Genomic DNA, 13,900 nt, shown 5'->3' with positions numbered 1-13,900 from the left:
TTATCTCACCTACAGCCATACCACATTGGATAGGCCCAATCTCGCCTGATCTTGGAACCTAAGCAGTGTTGGGCCTGGTTAGTACTTGGGTGGGAGACCACATCGGAACACCAGGTGCTGTAGGTTTTTTCACATTACTGGCAAATTGTTTTTATTCTCTAGCTATTTAAATTGGAAACTTTTTCTTTTTATTGCCAGCACAGACATTTGGAAGAGGTCAAACAGACACAATAGCCATCACCTAAAGACTTACCACACTGTTTAGGGCCAATTCCAACTGCTTTTGGCAGCTAAACAGTGTTGAGCCTCTTTAGTAGTTTAATTTAAGACCCCCTGCTAATATCATGTCCTGTAGGTCTTTTTACATTACCAACACATGATTTTTTTCAGTAAGCCAATATATTTAGGAAAATTTTTATTAGCTTACCTGGTAATAGAAGTAGAAGAGGGCAAAAAAGTGCCTGTATTTCACCTACAGCCATACCACATTGGATAGGCCCAATATTGTCTGATCTTGGAAGCTAAGCAGTGTTGGGCCTGGTTAGTACTTGGGTGGGAGACCACATGGGAACACCAGGTGCTGTAGGTTTTTTCACATTACTAGCAAATTGTTTTTATTCTCTAGCTATTTAAATTGGAAACTTTTTCTTTCTATTGCCAGTACAGACATTTGGAAGAGGTCAAACAGACACAATAGCCGTCACCTAAAGACGTACCACACTGTTTAGGCCCAATTCCAAATGCTTTTGGCAGCTAAACAGTGTTGAGCCTCTTTAGTAGTTTAATTTAAGACCCCCTGCTAATATCATGTCCTGTAGGTCTTTTTACATTACCAACACATGATTTTTTTCAGTAAGCCAATACAGTTAGGAAACTTTTTTATTAGCTTACCTGGTGATAGAAGTAGAAGAGGGCAAAAAAGTGCATTTATTTCACCTACAGCCATACCACATTGGATAGGCCCAATCTCACCTGATCTTGGAAGCTAAGCAGTGTTGGGCCTGGTTAGTACTTGGGTGGGAGACCACATGGGAACACCAGGTACTCTAGGTCTTTTCACATTACTGGCAAATTGTTTTTATTCTCTAGCTATTTAAATTGGAAACTTTTTCTTTTTATTGCCAGCACTGACATTTGGAAGAGGTCAAACAGACACAATAGCCATCACCTAAAGACTTACCACACTGTTTAGGCCCAATTCCAACTGCTTTTGGCAGCTAAACAGTGTTGAGTCTCTTTAGTAGTTTAATTTAAGACCCCCTGCTAATACAATGTCCTGTAGGTCTTTTTACATTACCAACACATGATTTTTTTCAGTAAGCCAATACAGTTAGGAAACTTTTTTATTAGCTTACCTGGTGATAGAAGTAGAAGAGGGCAAAAAAGTGCCTGTATCTCACCTACAGCCATATAACATTGGATAGGCCCAATCTCGTCTGATCTTGGAAGCTAAGCAGTGTTGGGCCTGGTTATTACTTGAGTGGGAGACCACATGGGAACACCAGGTGCTGTAGGTGTTTTCACATTACTGGCAAATTGTTTTTATTCTCTAGCTATTTAAATTGGAAACTTTTTCTTTCTATTGCCAGTACAGACATTTGGAAGAGGTCAAACAGACACAATAGCCATCACCTAAAGACTTACCACACTGTTTAGGCCCAATTCCAAATGCTTTTGGCAGCTAAACAGTGTTGAGCCTCTTTAGTAGTTTAATTTAAGACCCCCTGCTAATATCATGTCCTGTAGGTCTTTTTACATTACCAACACATGAATTTTTTCAGTAAGCCAATACAGTTAGGAAACTTTTTTATTAGCTTACCTGGTGATAGAAGTAGAAGAGGGCAAAAAAGTGCATTTATCTCACCTACAGCCGTACCACATTGGATAGGCCCAATCTCGCCTGATCTTGGTAGCTAAGCAGTGTTGGGCCTGGTTAGTACTTGGGTGGGAGACCACATGGTAACACCAGGTGCTGTAGGTTCTTTCACACTACTGGCAAATAGTTTTTATTCTCTAGCTATTTAAATTGGAAACTTTTTCTTTTTATTGCCAGCACAGACATTTGGAAGCGGTCAAACAGACATAATAGCTATCACCTAAAGACTTACCACACTGTTTAGTCCCAATTCCAACTGCTTTTGGCAGCTAAACAGTGTTGAGCCTCTTTAGTAGTTTAATTTAAGACCCCCTGCTAATATGATGTCCTGTAGGTCTTTTTACATTACCAACACATGATTTTTTTCAGTAAGCCAATATAGTTAGGAAAATTTTTATTAGCTTACCTGGTGATAGAAGTAGAAGAGGGCAAAAAAGTGCCTGTATTTCACCTACAGCCATACCACATTGGATAGGCCCAATCTCGTCTGATCTTGGAAGCTAAGCAGTTTTGGGCCTGGTTAGTACTTGGGTGGGAGACCATATGGGAACACCAGGTGCTATAGGTTTTTTCACATTACTGGCAAATTGTTTTTATTCTCTAGCTATTTAAATTGGAAACTTTTTCTTTCTATTGCCAGTACAGACATTTGGAAGAGGTCAAACAGACACAATAGCCATCACCTAAAGACTTACCACACTGTTTAGGCTCAATTCCAAATGCTTTTGGCAGCTAAACAGTGTTGAGCCTCTTTAGTAGTATAATTTAAGACCCCCTGCTAATATCATGTCCTGTAGGTCTTTTTACATTACCAACACATGATTTTTTTCAGTAAGCCAATACAGTTAGGAAACTTTTTTATTAGCTTACCTGGTGATAGAAGTAGAAGAGGGCAAAAAAGTGCCTTTATCTCACCTACAGCCATACCACATTGGATAGGCCCAATCTCGCCTGATCTTGGAAGCTAAGCAGTGTTGGGCCTGGTTAGTACTTGGGTGGGAGACCACATCGGAACACCAGGTGCTGTAGGCTTTTTCACATTACTGGCAAATTGTTTTTATTCTCTAGCTATTTAAATTGGAAACTTTTTCTTTTTATTGCCAGCACAGACATTTGGAAGAGGTCAAACAGACACAATAGCCATCACCTAAAGACTTACCACACTGTTTAGGCCCAATTCCAACTGCTTTTGGCAGCTAAACAGTGTTGAGCCTCTTTAGTAGTTTAATTTAAGACCCCCTGCTAATATCATGTCCTGTAGGTCTTTTTACATTACCAACACATGATTTTTTTCAGTAAGCCAATATAGTTAGGAAAATTTGTATTAGCTTACCTGGTGATAGAAGTAGAAGAGGGCAAAAAAGTGCCTGTATTTCACCTACAGCCATACCACATTGGATAGTCCCAATCTCGTCTGATCTTGGAAGCTAAGCAGTGTTGGGCCTGGTTAGTACTTGGGTGGGAGACCACATGGGTACACCAGGTGCTGTAGGTTTTTTCACATTACTTGCAAATTGTTTTTATTCTCTAGCTATTTCAATTGGAAACTTTTTCTTTTTATTGCCAGCACAGACATTTGGAAGAGGTCAAACAGACACAATAGCCATCACCTAAAGACTTACCACACTGTTTAGGCCCAATTCCAAATGCTTTTGGCAGCTAAACAGTGTTGAGCCTCTTTAGTAGTTTAATTTAAGACCCCCTGCTAATATCATGTCCTGTAGGTCTTTTTACATTACCAACACATGATTTTTTTCAGTAAGCCAATATAGTTAGGAAAATTTTTATTAGCTTACCTGGTGATAGAAGTAGAAGAGGGCAAAAAAGTGCCTGTATTTCACCTACAGCCATACCACATTGGATAGTCCCAATCTCGTCTGATCTTGTAAGCTAAGCAGTGTTGGGCCTGGTTAGTACTTGGGTGGGAGACCACATCGGAACACCAGGTGCTGTAGGTTTTTTCACATTACTGGCAAATTGTTTTTATTCTCTAGCTATTTAAATTGGAAACTTTTTCTTTTTATTGCCAGCACAGACATTTGTAAGAGGTCAAACAGACACAATAGCCATCACCTAAAGACTTACCACACTGTTTAGGCCCAATTCCAACTGCTTTTGGCAGCTAAACAGTGTTGAGCCTCTTTAGTAGTTTAATTTAAGACCCCCTGCTAATATCATGTCCTGTAGGTCTTTTTACATTACCAACACATGATTTTTTTCAGTAAGCCAATATAGTTAGGAAAATTTTTATTAGCTTACCTGGTGATAGAAGTAGAAGAGGGCAAAAAAGTGCCTGTATTTCACCTACAGCCATACCACATTGTATAGTCCCAATCTCGTCTGATCTTGGAAGCTAAGCAGTGTTGGGCCTGGTTAGTTCTTGGGTGGGAGACCACATGGGTACACCAGGTGCTGTAGGTTTTTTCACATTACTTGCAAATTGTTTTTATTCTCTAGCTATTTAAATTGGAAACTTTTTCTTTTTATTGCCAGCACAGACATTTGGAAGAGGTCAAACAGACACAATAGCCATCACCTAAAGTCTTACCACTGTTTAGGCCCAATTCCAACTGCTTTTGGCAGCTAAACAGTGTTGAGTCTCTTTATTAGTTTAATTTAAGACCCCCTGCTAATATAATGTCCTGTAGGTCTTTTTACATTACCAACACATGATTTTTTTCAGTAAGCCAATACAGTTAGGAAACTTTTTTATTAGCTTACCTGGTGATAGAAGTAGAAGAGGGCAAAAAAGTGCCTGTATCTCAACTACAGCCATACCACATTGGATAGGCCCAATCTCGTCTGATCTTGGAAGCTAAGCAGTGTTGGGTCTGGTTAGTACTTGGGTGGGAGACCACTTGGGAACACCAGGTGCTGTAGGTTTTTTCACATTACTGGCAAATTGTTTTTATTCTCTAGCTATTTAAATTGGAAACTTTTTCTTTTTATTGCCAGCACAGACATTTGGAAGAGGTCAAACAGACACAATAGCCATCACCTAAAGACTTACCACACTGTTTAGGCCCAATTCCAACTGCTTTTGGCAGCTAAACAGTGTTGAGCCTCTTTAGTAGTTTAATTTAAGACCCCCTGCTAATATCATGTCCTGTAGGTCTTTTTACATTACCAACACATGATTTTTTTCAGTAAGCCAATATAGTTAGGAAAATTTTTATTAGCTTACCTGGTGATAGAAGTAGAAGAGGGCAAAAAAGTGCCTGTATTTCACCTACAGCCATACCACATTGGATAGGCCCAATCTCATCTGATCTTGGAAGCTAAGCAGTGTTGGGCCTGGTTAGTACTTGGGTGGGAGACCACATGGGAACACCAGGTGCTCTAGGTCTTTTCACATTACTGGCAAATTGTTTTTATTCTCTGCAAGAGAGAGAGTTTTTCACAATAATTAGATAAATCTATATTCGTGTATATATAAATAAAGGTGAAAAAATAGAGAGCGCCACACACCTGAGGAATTTTTGATCAATAGAAAATATTTTACTGGATATAAAAATCAATTTACATATAAAAACAATAACAACAATATAATAATAAATTAAGCTCCTTATAAAATGGGGGAATGATCAAAATTTATCATCGGTAAGTCAGACTCAGCTCCAAACAATGCCTTTCCCTTCTGATGAAACCGCTACTGTTCTACAGCGGAGAAACGCGTCAAGGATTATTTGCAAGACACTGACTACCTTGCTAGCTCTCTGCCCAGACTGCCTGTCACCACGAGCAGCCGCTCTGAATTTCTATCATCGCGATCCAGCGAAAGTGCACCTCGTACCTGCCAAACTTGGAAGCCTAAAACGGAGCACCTGGAAAAATCTATAAGGTCAGTGCGGGCTCACTCCCTGCTCAATCCATCGGCGGCCCGCCGTTCACGGCTGACCGTCCAAGCGGGTTGTAGTTTGAGCCGCACGGAAGAACCACCATCTCCCGGCGACCGCAGGTTTATGAGAGGCAATTCTACTAAAACTACAGAGGTAGTATGAGCATAAATTCTTTTGAGGGTCCCTCATCATCCTAAAAAAAAAAAAAAAAAAAAAATTGGGGAAACCCCCTGTCATTGGACATTTAAGTGACACGCTATCCTTTGTCATTCTACTACAATTGAACTGACACTTATTCAAAAGAATTCATTTGATGCGATGTCACCTCATAGAGCTATGTTTCTTCAATAAATCAGGCATTGTTTGGAGCTGAGTCTGACTTACCGATGATAAATTTCGATCATTCCCCCATTTTATAAGGAGCTTAATTTATTATTATATTGTTGTTATTGTTTTTATATGTAAATTGAATTTTATATCCAGTAAAATATTTTCTATTGATCAAAAATTCCTCAGGTGTGTGGCGCTCTCTATTTTTTCACCTTTATTTATATATACACGAATATAGATTTATCTAATTATTGTGAAAAACTCTCTCTCTTGCTACTATAGGCAATCTCCAGAATTGCATTTGGGAGCAGCCGTAATATTTGACCCTTTAGGATAATCTTTTGAATACCTTTATGTGTATATATAGATCAAAAGGTGGAGCAATTTTCTAACTATTTGCGCCTGATTGTTTCTGTTGTTTTTATTCTCTAGCTATTTAAATTGGAAACTTTTTCTTTTTATTGCCAGCACAGACATTTGGAAGAGGTCAAACAGACACAATAGCCATCACCTAAAGACTTACCACAATGTTTAGGGCCAATTCCAACTGCTTTTGGCAGCTAAACAGTGTTGAGCCTCTTTAGTAGTTTAATTTAAGACCCCCTGCTAATATCATGTCCTGTAGGTCTTTTTACATTACCAACACATGATTTTTTTCAGTAAGCCAATACAGTTAGGAAACTTTTGTATTAGCTTACCTGGTGATAGAAGTAGAAGAGAGCAAAAAAGTGCCTTTATCTCGCCTACAGCCATACCACATTGGATAGGCCCAATCTCGTCTGATCTTGGAATCTAAGCAGTGTTGGGCCTGGTTAGTACTTGGGTGGGAGACCACATGGGAACACCAGGTGCTGTAGGTTTTTTAACATTACTTGCAAATTGTTTTTATTCTCTAGCTATTTAAATTGGAAACTTTTTCTTTCTATTGCCAGTACAGACATTTGAAAGAGGTGATACAGACACAATAGCCATCACCTAAAGACTTACCACACTGTTTAGGCCCAATTCCAAATGCTTTTGGCAGCTAAACAGTGTTGAGCCTCTTTAGTAGTTTAATTTAAGACCCCCTGCTAATATCATGTCCTGTAGGTCTTTTTACATTACCAACACATGATTTTTTTCAGTAAGCCAATACAGTTAGGAAACTTTTTTATTAGCTTACCTGGTGATAGAAGTAGAAGAGGGCAAAAAAGTGCCTGTATCTCACCTACAGCCATAGAACATTGGATAGGCCCAATCTCGTCTGATCTTTGAAGCTAAGCAGTGTTGGGCCTGGTTAGTATTTGAGTGGGAGACCACATGGGAACACCAGGTGCTGTAGGTTTTTTCACATTACTTGCAAATTGTTTTTATTCTCTAGCTATTTAAATTGGAAACTTTTTCTTTTTATTGCCAGCACAGACATTTGGAAGAGGTCAAACAGACACAATAGCCATCACCTAAAGACTTACCACACTGTTTAGGCCCAATTCCTACTGCTTTTGGCAGCTAAACAGTGTTGAGCCTCTTTAGTAGTTTAATTTAAGACCCCCTGCTAATATCATGTCCTGTAGGTCTATTTACATTACCAACACATGATTTTTTTCAGTAAGCCAATACAGTTAGGAAACTTTTTTATTAGCTTACCTGGTGATAGAAGTAGAAGAGGGCAAAAAAGTGCCTTTATATCACCTACAGCCATACCACATTGGATAGGCCCAATCTCGCCTGATCTTGGAAGCTAAGCAGTGTTGGGCCTGGTTAGTACTTGGGTGGGGGACCACATGGGAACACCAGGTGCTCTAGGTCTTTTCACATTACTGGCAAATTGTTTTTATTCTCTAGCTATTTAAATTGGAAACTTTTTCTTTTTATTGCCAGCACAGACATTTGGAAGAGGTCAAACAGACACAATAGCCATCACCTGAAGACTTACCACACTGTTTAGGGCCAATTCCAACTGCTTTTGGCAGCTAAACAGTGTTAAGCCTCTTTAGTAGTTTAATTTAAGACCCCCTGCTAATATCATGTCCTGTAGGTCTTTTTACATTACCAACACATGATTTTTTTCAGTAAGCCAATACAGTTAGGAAACTTTTTTATTAGCTTACCTGGTGATAGAAGTAGAAGAGGGCAAAAAAGTGCCTTTATCTCACCTACAGCCATACCACATTGGATAGGCCCAATCTCACCTGATCTTGGAAGCTAAGCAGTGTTGGGCCTGGTTAGTACTTGGGTGGGAGACCACATCGGAACACCAGGTGCTGTAGGTTTTTTCACATTACTGGCTAATTGTTTTTATTCTCTAGCTATTTAAATTGGAAACTTTTTCTTTTTATTGCCAGCACAGACATTTGGAAGAGGTCAAACAGACACAATAGCCATCACCTAAAGACTTACCACACTGTTTAGGCCCAATTCCAACTGCTTTTGGCAGCTAAACAGTGTTGAGCCTCTTTAGTAGTTTAATTTAAGACCCCCTGCTAATATCATGTCCTGTAGGTCTTTTTACATTACCAACACATGATTTTTTTCAGTAAGCCAATATATGTAGGAAAATTTTTATTAGCTTACCTGGTGATAGAAGTAGAAGAGGGCAAAAAAGTGCCTGTATTTCACCTACAGCCATACCACATTGGATAGGCCCAATCTCGTCTGATCTTGGAAGCTAAGCAGTGTTGGGCCTGGTTAGTACTTGGGTGGGAGACCACATGGGAACACCAGGTGCTCTAGGTCTTTTCACATTACTGGCAAATTGTTTTTATTCTCTAGCTATTTAAATTGGAAACTTTTTCTTTTTATTGCCAGCACAGACATTTGGAAGAGGTCAAACAGACACAATAGCCATCACCTAAAGACTTACCACACTGTTTAGGCCCAATTCCAACTGCTTTTGGCAGCTAAACAGTGTTGAGCCTCTTTAGTAGTTTAATTTAAGACCCCCTGCTAATATCATGTCCTGTAGGTCTTTTTACATTACCAACACATGATTTTTTTCAGTAAGCCAATACAGTTAGGAAACTTTTTTATTAGCTTACCTGGTGATAGAAGTAGAAGAGGGCAAAAAAGTGCCTTTATCTCACCTACAGCCATACCACATTGGATAGGCCCAATCTCACCTGATCTTGGAAGCTAAGCAGTGTTGGGCCTGGTTAGTACTTGGGTGGGAGACCACATCGGAACACCAGGTGCTGTAGGTTTTTTCACATTACTGGCTAATTGTTTTTATTCTCTAGCTATTTAAATTGGAAACTTTTTCTTTTTATTGCCAGCACAGACATTTGGAAGAGGTCAAACAGACACAATAGCCATCACCTAAAGACTTACCACACTGTTTAGGCCCAATTCCAACTGCTTTTGGCAGCTAAACAGTGTTGAGCCTCTTTAGTAGTTTAATTTAAGACCCCCTGCTAATATCATGTCCTGTAGGTCTTTTTACATTACCAACACATGATTTTTTTCAGTAAGCCAATATATGTAGGAAAATTTTTATTAGCTTACCTGGTGATAGAAGTAGAAGAGGGCAAAAAAGTGCCTGTATTTCACCTACAGCCATACCACATTGGATAGGCCCAATCTCGTCTGATCTTGGAAGCTAAGCAGTGTTGGGCCTGGTTAGTACTTGGGTGGGAGACCACATGGGAACACCAGGTGCTCTAGGTCTTTTCACATTACTGGCAAATTGTTTTTATTCTCTAGCTATTTAAATTGGAAACTTTTTCTTTTTATTGCCAGCACAGACATTTGGAAGAGGTCAAACAGACACAATAGCCATCACCTAAAGACTTACCACACTATTTAGGGCCAATTCCAACTGCTTTTGGCAGCTAAATAGTGTTGAGCCTCTTTAGTAGTTTAATTTAAGACCCCCTGCTAATATCATGTCCTGTAGGTCTTTTTACATTACCAACACATGATTTTTTTCAGTAAGCCAATACAGTTAGGAAACTTTTTTATTAGCTTACCTGGTGATAGAAGTAGAAGAGGGCAAAAAAGTGCATTTATCTCACCTACAGCCATACCACATTGGATAGGCCCAATCTCGCCTGATCTTGGAAGCTAAGCAGTGTTGGGCCTTGTTAGTACTTGGGTGGGAGACCACATGGTAACACCAGGTGCTGTAGGTTTTTTCACATTACTGGCAAATTGTTTTTATTCTCTAGCTATTTAAATTGGAAACTTTTTCTTTTTATTGCCAGCACAGACATTTGGAAGAGGTCAAACAGACACAATAGCCATCACCTAAAGACTTACCACACTGTTTAGGCCCAATTCCAACTGCTTTTGGCAGCTAAACAGTGTTGAGCCTCTTTAGTAGTTTAATTTAAGACCCCCTGCTAATATGATGTCCTGTAGGTCTTTTTACATTACCAACACATGATTTTTTTCAGTAAGCCAATACAGTTAGGAAACTTTTTTATTAGCTTACCTGGTGATAGAAGTAGAAGAGGGCAAAAAAGTGCATTTATCTCACCTACAGCCATACCACATTGGATAGGCCCAATCTCGCCTGATCTTGGAAGCTAAGCAGTGTTGGGCCTGGTTAGTACTTGGGTGGGAGACCACATGGTAACACCAGGTGCTGTAGGTTTTTTCACATTACTGGCAAATTGTTTTTATTCTCTAGCTATTTAAATTGGAAACTTTTTCTTTTTATTGCCAGCACAGACATTTGGAAGAGGTCAAACAGACACAATAGCCATCACCTAAAGACTTACCACACTGTTTAGGCCCAATTCCAACTGCTTTTGGCAGCTAAACAGTGTTGAGCCTCTTTAGTAGTTTAATTTAAGACCCCCTGCTAATATGATGTCCTGTAGGTCTTTTTACATTACCAACACATGATTTTTTTCAGTAAGCCAATATAGTTAGGAAAATTTTTATTAGCTTACCTGGTGATAGAAGTAGAAGAGGGCAAAAAAGTGCCTGTATTTCACATACAGCCATACCACATTGGATAGGCCCAATCTCATCTGATCTTGGAATCTAAGCAGTGTTGGGCCTGGTTAGTTCTTGGGTGGGAGACCACATGGGAACACCAGGTGCTCTAGGTCTTTTCACATTACTGGCAAATTGTTTTTATTCTCTAGCTATTTAAATTGGAAACTTTTTCTTTTTATTGCCAGCACTGACATTTGGAAGAGGTCAAACAGACACAATAGCCATCACCTAAAGACTTACCACACTGTTTAGGCCCAATTCCAACTGCTTTTGGCAGCTAAACAGTGTTGAGTCTCTTTAGTAGTTTAATTTAAGACCCCCTGCTAATACAATGTCCTGTAGGTCTTTTTACATTACCAACACATGATTTTTTTCAGTAAGCCAATACAGTTAGGAAACTTTTTTATTAGCTTACCTGGTGATAGAAGTAGAAGAGGGCAAAAAAGTGCCTGTATCTTACCTACAGCCATATAACATTGGATAGGCCCAATCTCGTCTGATCTTGGAAGCTAAGCTGTGTTGGGCCTGGTTAGTACTTGAGTGGGAGACCACATGGGAACACAAGGTGCTGTAGGTTTTTTCACATTACTGGCAAATTGTTTTTATTCTCTAGCTATTTAAATTGGAAACTTTTTCTTTCTATTGCCAGTACAGACATTTGGAAGAGGTCAAACAGACACAATAGCCATCACCTAAAGACTTACCACACTGTTTAGGGCCAATTCCAACTGCTTTTGGCAGCTAAACAGTGTTGAGCCTATTTAGTAGTTTAATTTAAGACCCCCTGCTAATATCATGTACTGTAGGTCTTTTTACATTACCAACACATGATTTTTTTCAGTAAGCCAATACAGTTAGGAAACTTTTTTATTAGCTTACCTGGTGATAGAAGTAGAAGAGGGCAAAAAAGTGCCTTTATCTCACCTACAGCCATACCACATTGGATAGGCCCAATCTCGCCTGATCTTGGAAGCTAAGCAGTGTTGGGCCTGGTTAGTACTTGGGTGGGAGACCACATCGGAACACCAGGTGCTGTAGGTTTTTTCACATTACTGGCAAATTGTTTTTATTCTCTAGCTATTTAAATTGGAAACTTTTTATTTTTATTGCCAGCACAGACATTTGGAAGAGGTCAAACAGACACAATAGCCATCACCTAAAGACTTACCACACTGTTTAGGCCCAATTCCAACTGCTTTTGGCAGCTAAACAGTGTTGAGCCTCTTTAGTAGTTTAATTTAAGACCCCCTGCTAATATCATGTCCTGTAGGTCTTTTTACATTACCAACACATGATTTTTTTCAGTAAGCCAATATAGTTAGGAAAATTTTTATTAGCTTACCTGGTGATAGAAGTAGAAGAGGGCAAAAAAGTGCCTGTATTTCACCTACAGCCATACCACATTGGATAGGCCCAATCTCGTCTGATCTTGGAAGCTAAGCAGTGTTGGGCCTGGTTAGTACTTGGGTGGGAGACCACATGGGAGCACCAGGTGCTCTAGGTCTTTTCACATCATTGGCAAATTGTTTTTATTCTCTAGCTTAGGCTTGGCCAACCTGTGGCTCTCCAGATGTTGTCAAACTACAAATCCCATCATGCCTTTTCACAGTTTTGCTATAAGGGATTGTTAAAACTGTGGCAAGGCAAGCTGGGATTTGTAGTATCACAACATCTGGAGAGCCACAGGTTGGCCGGTCCTGCTCTAGCTATTTAAATTGGAAACTTTTTCTTTTTATTGCCAGCACAGACATTTGGAAGAGGTCAAACAGACACAATAGCCATCACCTGAAGACTTACCACACTGTTTAGGGCCAATTCCAACTGCTTTTGGCAGCTAAACAGTGTTGAGCCTCTTTAGTAGTTTAATTTAAGACCCCCTGCTAATATCATGTCCTGTAGGTCTTTTTACATTACCAACACATGATTTTTTTCAGTAAGCCAATCCAGTTAGGAAACTTTTTTATTAGCTTACCTGGTGATAGAAGTAGAAGAGGGCAAAAAAGTGCCTTTATCTCACCTACAGCCATACCACATTGGATAGGCCCAATCTCGCCTGATCTCGGAAGCTAAGCAGTGTTGGGCCTGGTTAGTACTTGGGTGGGAGACCACATCGGAACACCAGGTGCTGTAGGTTTTTTCACATTACTTGCAAATTGTTTTTATTCTCTAGCTATTTAAATTGGAAACTTTTTCTTTCTATTGCCAGTACAGACATTTGGAAGAGGTCAAACAGACACAATAGCCATCACCTAAAGACTTACCACACTGTTTAGGCCCAATTCCAAATGCTTTTGGCAGCTAAACAGTGTTGAGCCTCTTTAGTAGTTTAATTTAAGACCCCCTGCTAATATCATGTCCTGTAGGTCTTTTTACATTACCAACACATGATTTTTTTCAGTAAGCCAATGCAGTTAGGAAACTTTTGGATTAGCTTACCTGGTGATAGAAGTAGAAGAGGGCAAAAAAGTGCCTTTATCTCGCCTACAGCCATACCACATTGGATAGGCCCAATCTTGTCTGATCTTGGAAGCTAAGCAGTGTTGGTCCTAGTTAGTACTTGGGTGGGAGACCACATGGGAACACCAGGTGCTGTAGGTTTTTTCACATTACTGGCAAATTGTTTTTATTCTCTAGCTATTTAAATTGGAAACTTTTTCTTTTTATTGCCAGCACAGACATTTGGAAGAGGTCAAACAGACACAATAGCCATCACCTGAAGACTTACCACACTGTTTAGGGCCAATTCCAACTGCTTTTGGCAGCTAAACAGTGTTGAGCCTCTTTAGTAGTTTAATTTAAGACCCCCTGCTAATATCATGTCCTGTAGGTCTTTTTACATTACCAACACATGATTTTTTTCAGTAAGCCAATACAGTTAGGAAACTTTTTTATTAGCTTACCTGGTGATAGAAGTAGAAGAGGGCAAAAAAGTGCA

The 13,900-nt window shown here is 39.6% G+C and overlaps 12 non-coding genes and 15 pseudogenes across 12 annotated transcripts; all 27 read left to right on the top strand.

Annotated features, from left to right (window-relative positions):
* The first annotated feature begins 7 nt into the window (after nucleotides 1-7).
* On the top strand, nucleotides 8-126 carry LOC146034313 (5S ribosomal RNA). The gene has a single exon (XR_014459719.1). It is a non-coding gene; the product is annotated as a 5S ribosomal RNA (ribosomal RNA).
* A 344-nt stretch (nucleotides 127-470) lies between these two features.
* On the top strand, nucleotides 471-589 carry LOC146028206 (5S ribosomal RNA; annotated as a pseudogene).
* A 345-nt stretch (nucleotides 590-934) lies between these two features.
* LOC146028273 (5S ribosomal RNA) lies at nucleotides 935-1,053 on the top strand (annotated as a pseudogene).
* A 345-nt stretch (nucleotides 1,054-1,398) lies between these two features.
* Nucleotides 1,399-1,517, top strand: LOC146029094 (5S ribosomal RNA; annotated as a pseudogene).
* A 345-nt stretch (nucleotides 1,518-1,862) lies between these two features.
* LOC146028806 (5S ribosomal RNA) lies at nucleotides 1,863-1,981 on the top strand (annotated as a pseudogene).
* Nucleotides 1,982-2,325: 344 nt separating this feature from the next.
* Nucleotides 2,326-2,444, top strand: LOC146028039 (5S ribosomal RNA; annotated as a pseudogene).
* A 345-nt stretch (nucleotides 2,445-2,789) lies between these two features.
* On the top strand, nucleotides 2,790-2,908 carry LOC146027931 (5S ribosomal RNA; annotated as a pseudogene).
* Nucleotides 2,909-3,252: 344 nt separating this feature from the next.
* LOC146034445 (5S ribosomal RNA) lies at nucleotides 3,253-3,371 on the top strand. Its single transcript, XR_014459851.1, has one exon. It is a non-coding gene; the product is annotated as a 5S ribosomal RNA (ribosomal RNA).
* Nucleotides 3,372-3,715: 344 nt separating this feature from the next.
* On the top strand, nucleotides 3,716-3,834 carry LOC146027681 (5S ribosomal RNA). Its single transcript, XR_014455070.1, has one exon. It is a non-coding gene; the product is annotated as a 5S ribosomal RNA (ribosomal RNA).
* Nucleotides 3,835-4,178: 344 nt separating this feature from the next.
* On the top strand, nucleotides 4,179-4,297 carry LOC146028061 (5S ribosomal RNA; annotated as a pseudogene).
* Nucleotides 4,298-4,640: 343 nt separating this feature from the next.
* On the top strand, nucleotides 4,641-4,759 carry LOC146035128 (5S ribosomal RNA). Its single transcript, XR_014460531.1, has one exon. It is a non-coding gene; the product is annotated as a 5S ribosomal RNA (ribosomal RNA).
* A 344-nt stretch (nucleotides 4,760-5,103) lies between these two features.
* LOC146034453 (5S ribosomal RNA) lies at nucleotides 5,104-5,222 on the top strand. Its single transcript, XR_014459860.1, has one exon. It is a non-coding gene; the product is annotated as a 5S ribosomal RNA (ribosomal RNA).
* Nucleotides 5,223-6,786: 1,564 nt separating this feature from the next.
* LOC146032587 (5S ribosomal RNA) lies at nucleotides 6,787-6,905 on the top strand. Its single transcript, XR_014458015.1, has one exon. It is a non-coding gene; the product is annotated as a 5S ribosomal RNA (ribosomal RNA).
* A 345-nt stretch (nucleotides 6,906-7,250) lies between these two features.
* LOC146029431 (5S ribosomal RNA) lies at nucleotides 7,251-7,369 on the top strand (annotated as a pseudogene).
* A 345-nt stretch (nucleotides 7,370-7,714) lies between these two features.
* Nucleotides 7,715-7,833, top strand: LOC146028086 (5S ribosomal RNA; annotated as a pseudogene).
* A 345-nt stretch (nucleotides 7,834-8,178) lies between these two features.
* On the top strand, nucleotides 8,179-8,297 carry LOC146034924 (5S ribosomal RNA). The gene has a single exon (XR_014460328.1). It is a non-coding gene; the product is annotated as a 5S ribosomal RNA (ribosomal RNA).
* Nucleotides 8,298-8,641: 344 nt separating this feature from the next.
* LOC146034825 (5S ribosomal RNA) lies at nucleotides 8,642-8,760 on the top strand. Its single transcript, XR_014460229.1, has one exon. It is a non-coding gene; the product is annotated as a 5S ribosomal RNA (ribosomal RNA).
* Nucleotides 8,761-9,105: 345 nt separating this feature from the next.
* On the top strand, nucleotides 9,106-9,224 carry LOC146034923 (5S ribosomal RNA). Its single transcript, XR_014460326.1, has one exon. It is a non-coding gene; the product is annotated as a 5S ribosomal RNA (ribosomal RNA).
* A 344-nt stretch (nucleotides 9,225-9,568) lies between these two features.
* LOC146034823 (5S ribosomal RNA) lies at nucleotides 9,569-9,687 on the top strand. The gene has a single exon (XR_014460226.1). It is a non-coding gene; the product is annotated as a 5S ribosomal RNA (ribosomal RNA).
* A 345-nt stretch (nucleotides 9,688-10,032) lies between these two features.
* LOC146028880 (5S ribosomal RNA) lies at nucleotides 10,033-10,151 on the top strand (annotated as a pseudogene).
* A 345-nt stretch (nucleotides 10,152-10,496) lies between these two features.
* LOC146027974 (5S ribosomal RNA) lies at nucleotides 10,497-10,615 on the top strand (annotated as a pseudogene).
* Nucleotides 10,616-10,959: 344 nt separating this feature from the next.
* LOC146028250 (5S ribosomal RNA) lies at nucleotides 10,960-11,078 on the top strand (annotated as a pseudogene).
* A 345-nt stretch (nucleotides 11,079-11,423) lies between these two features.
* On the top strand, nucleotides 11,424-11,542 carry LOC146029310 (5S ribosomal RNA; annotated as a pseudogene).
* A 345-nt stretch (nucleotides 11,543-11,887) lies between these two features.
* Nucleotides 11,888-12,006, top strand: LOC146027425 (5S ribosomal RNA). The gene has a single exon (XR_014454827.1). It is a non-coding gene; the product is annotated as a 5S ribosomal RNA (ribosomal RNA).
* A 344-nt stretch (nucleotides 12,007-12,350) lies between these two features.
* LOC146027445 (5S ribosomal RNA) lies at nucleotides 12,351-12,469 on the top strand. The gene has a single exon (XR_014454847.1). It is a non-coding gene; the product is annotated as a 5S ribosomal RNA (ribosomal RNA).
* A 511-nt stretch (nucleotides 12,470-12,980) lies between these two features.
* Nucleotides 12,981-13,099, top strand: LOC146028122 (5S ribosomal RNA; annotated as a pseudogene).
* Nucleotides 13,100-13,444: 345 nt separating this feature from the next.
* LOC146028600 (5S ribosomal RNA) lies at nucleotides 13,445-13,563 on the top strand (annotated as a pseudogene).
* The last annotated feature ends 337 nt before the right edge of the window (nucleotides 13,564-13,900 follow it).

The sequence above is a fragment of the Crinia signifera genome, chromosome 8 (assembly GCF_055691185.1).
Source record: "Crinia signifera chromosome 8, ASM5569118v1, whole genome shotgun sequence".
Classification (NCBI taxonomy): Eukaryota; Metazoa; Chordata; class Amphibia; order Anura; family Myobatrachidae; genus Crinia; species Crinia signifera.
This window is presented reverse-complemented; position numbering and strand designations above follow the sequence as displayed.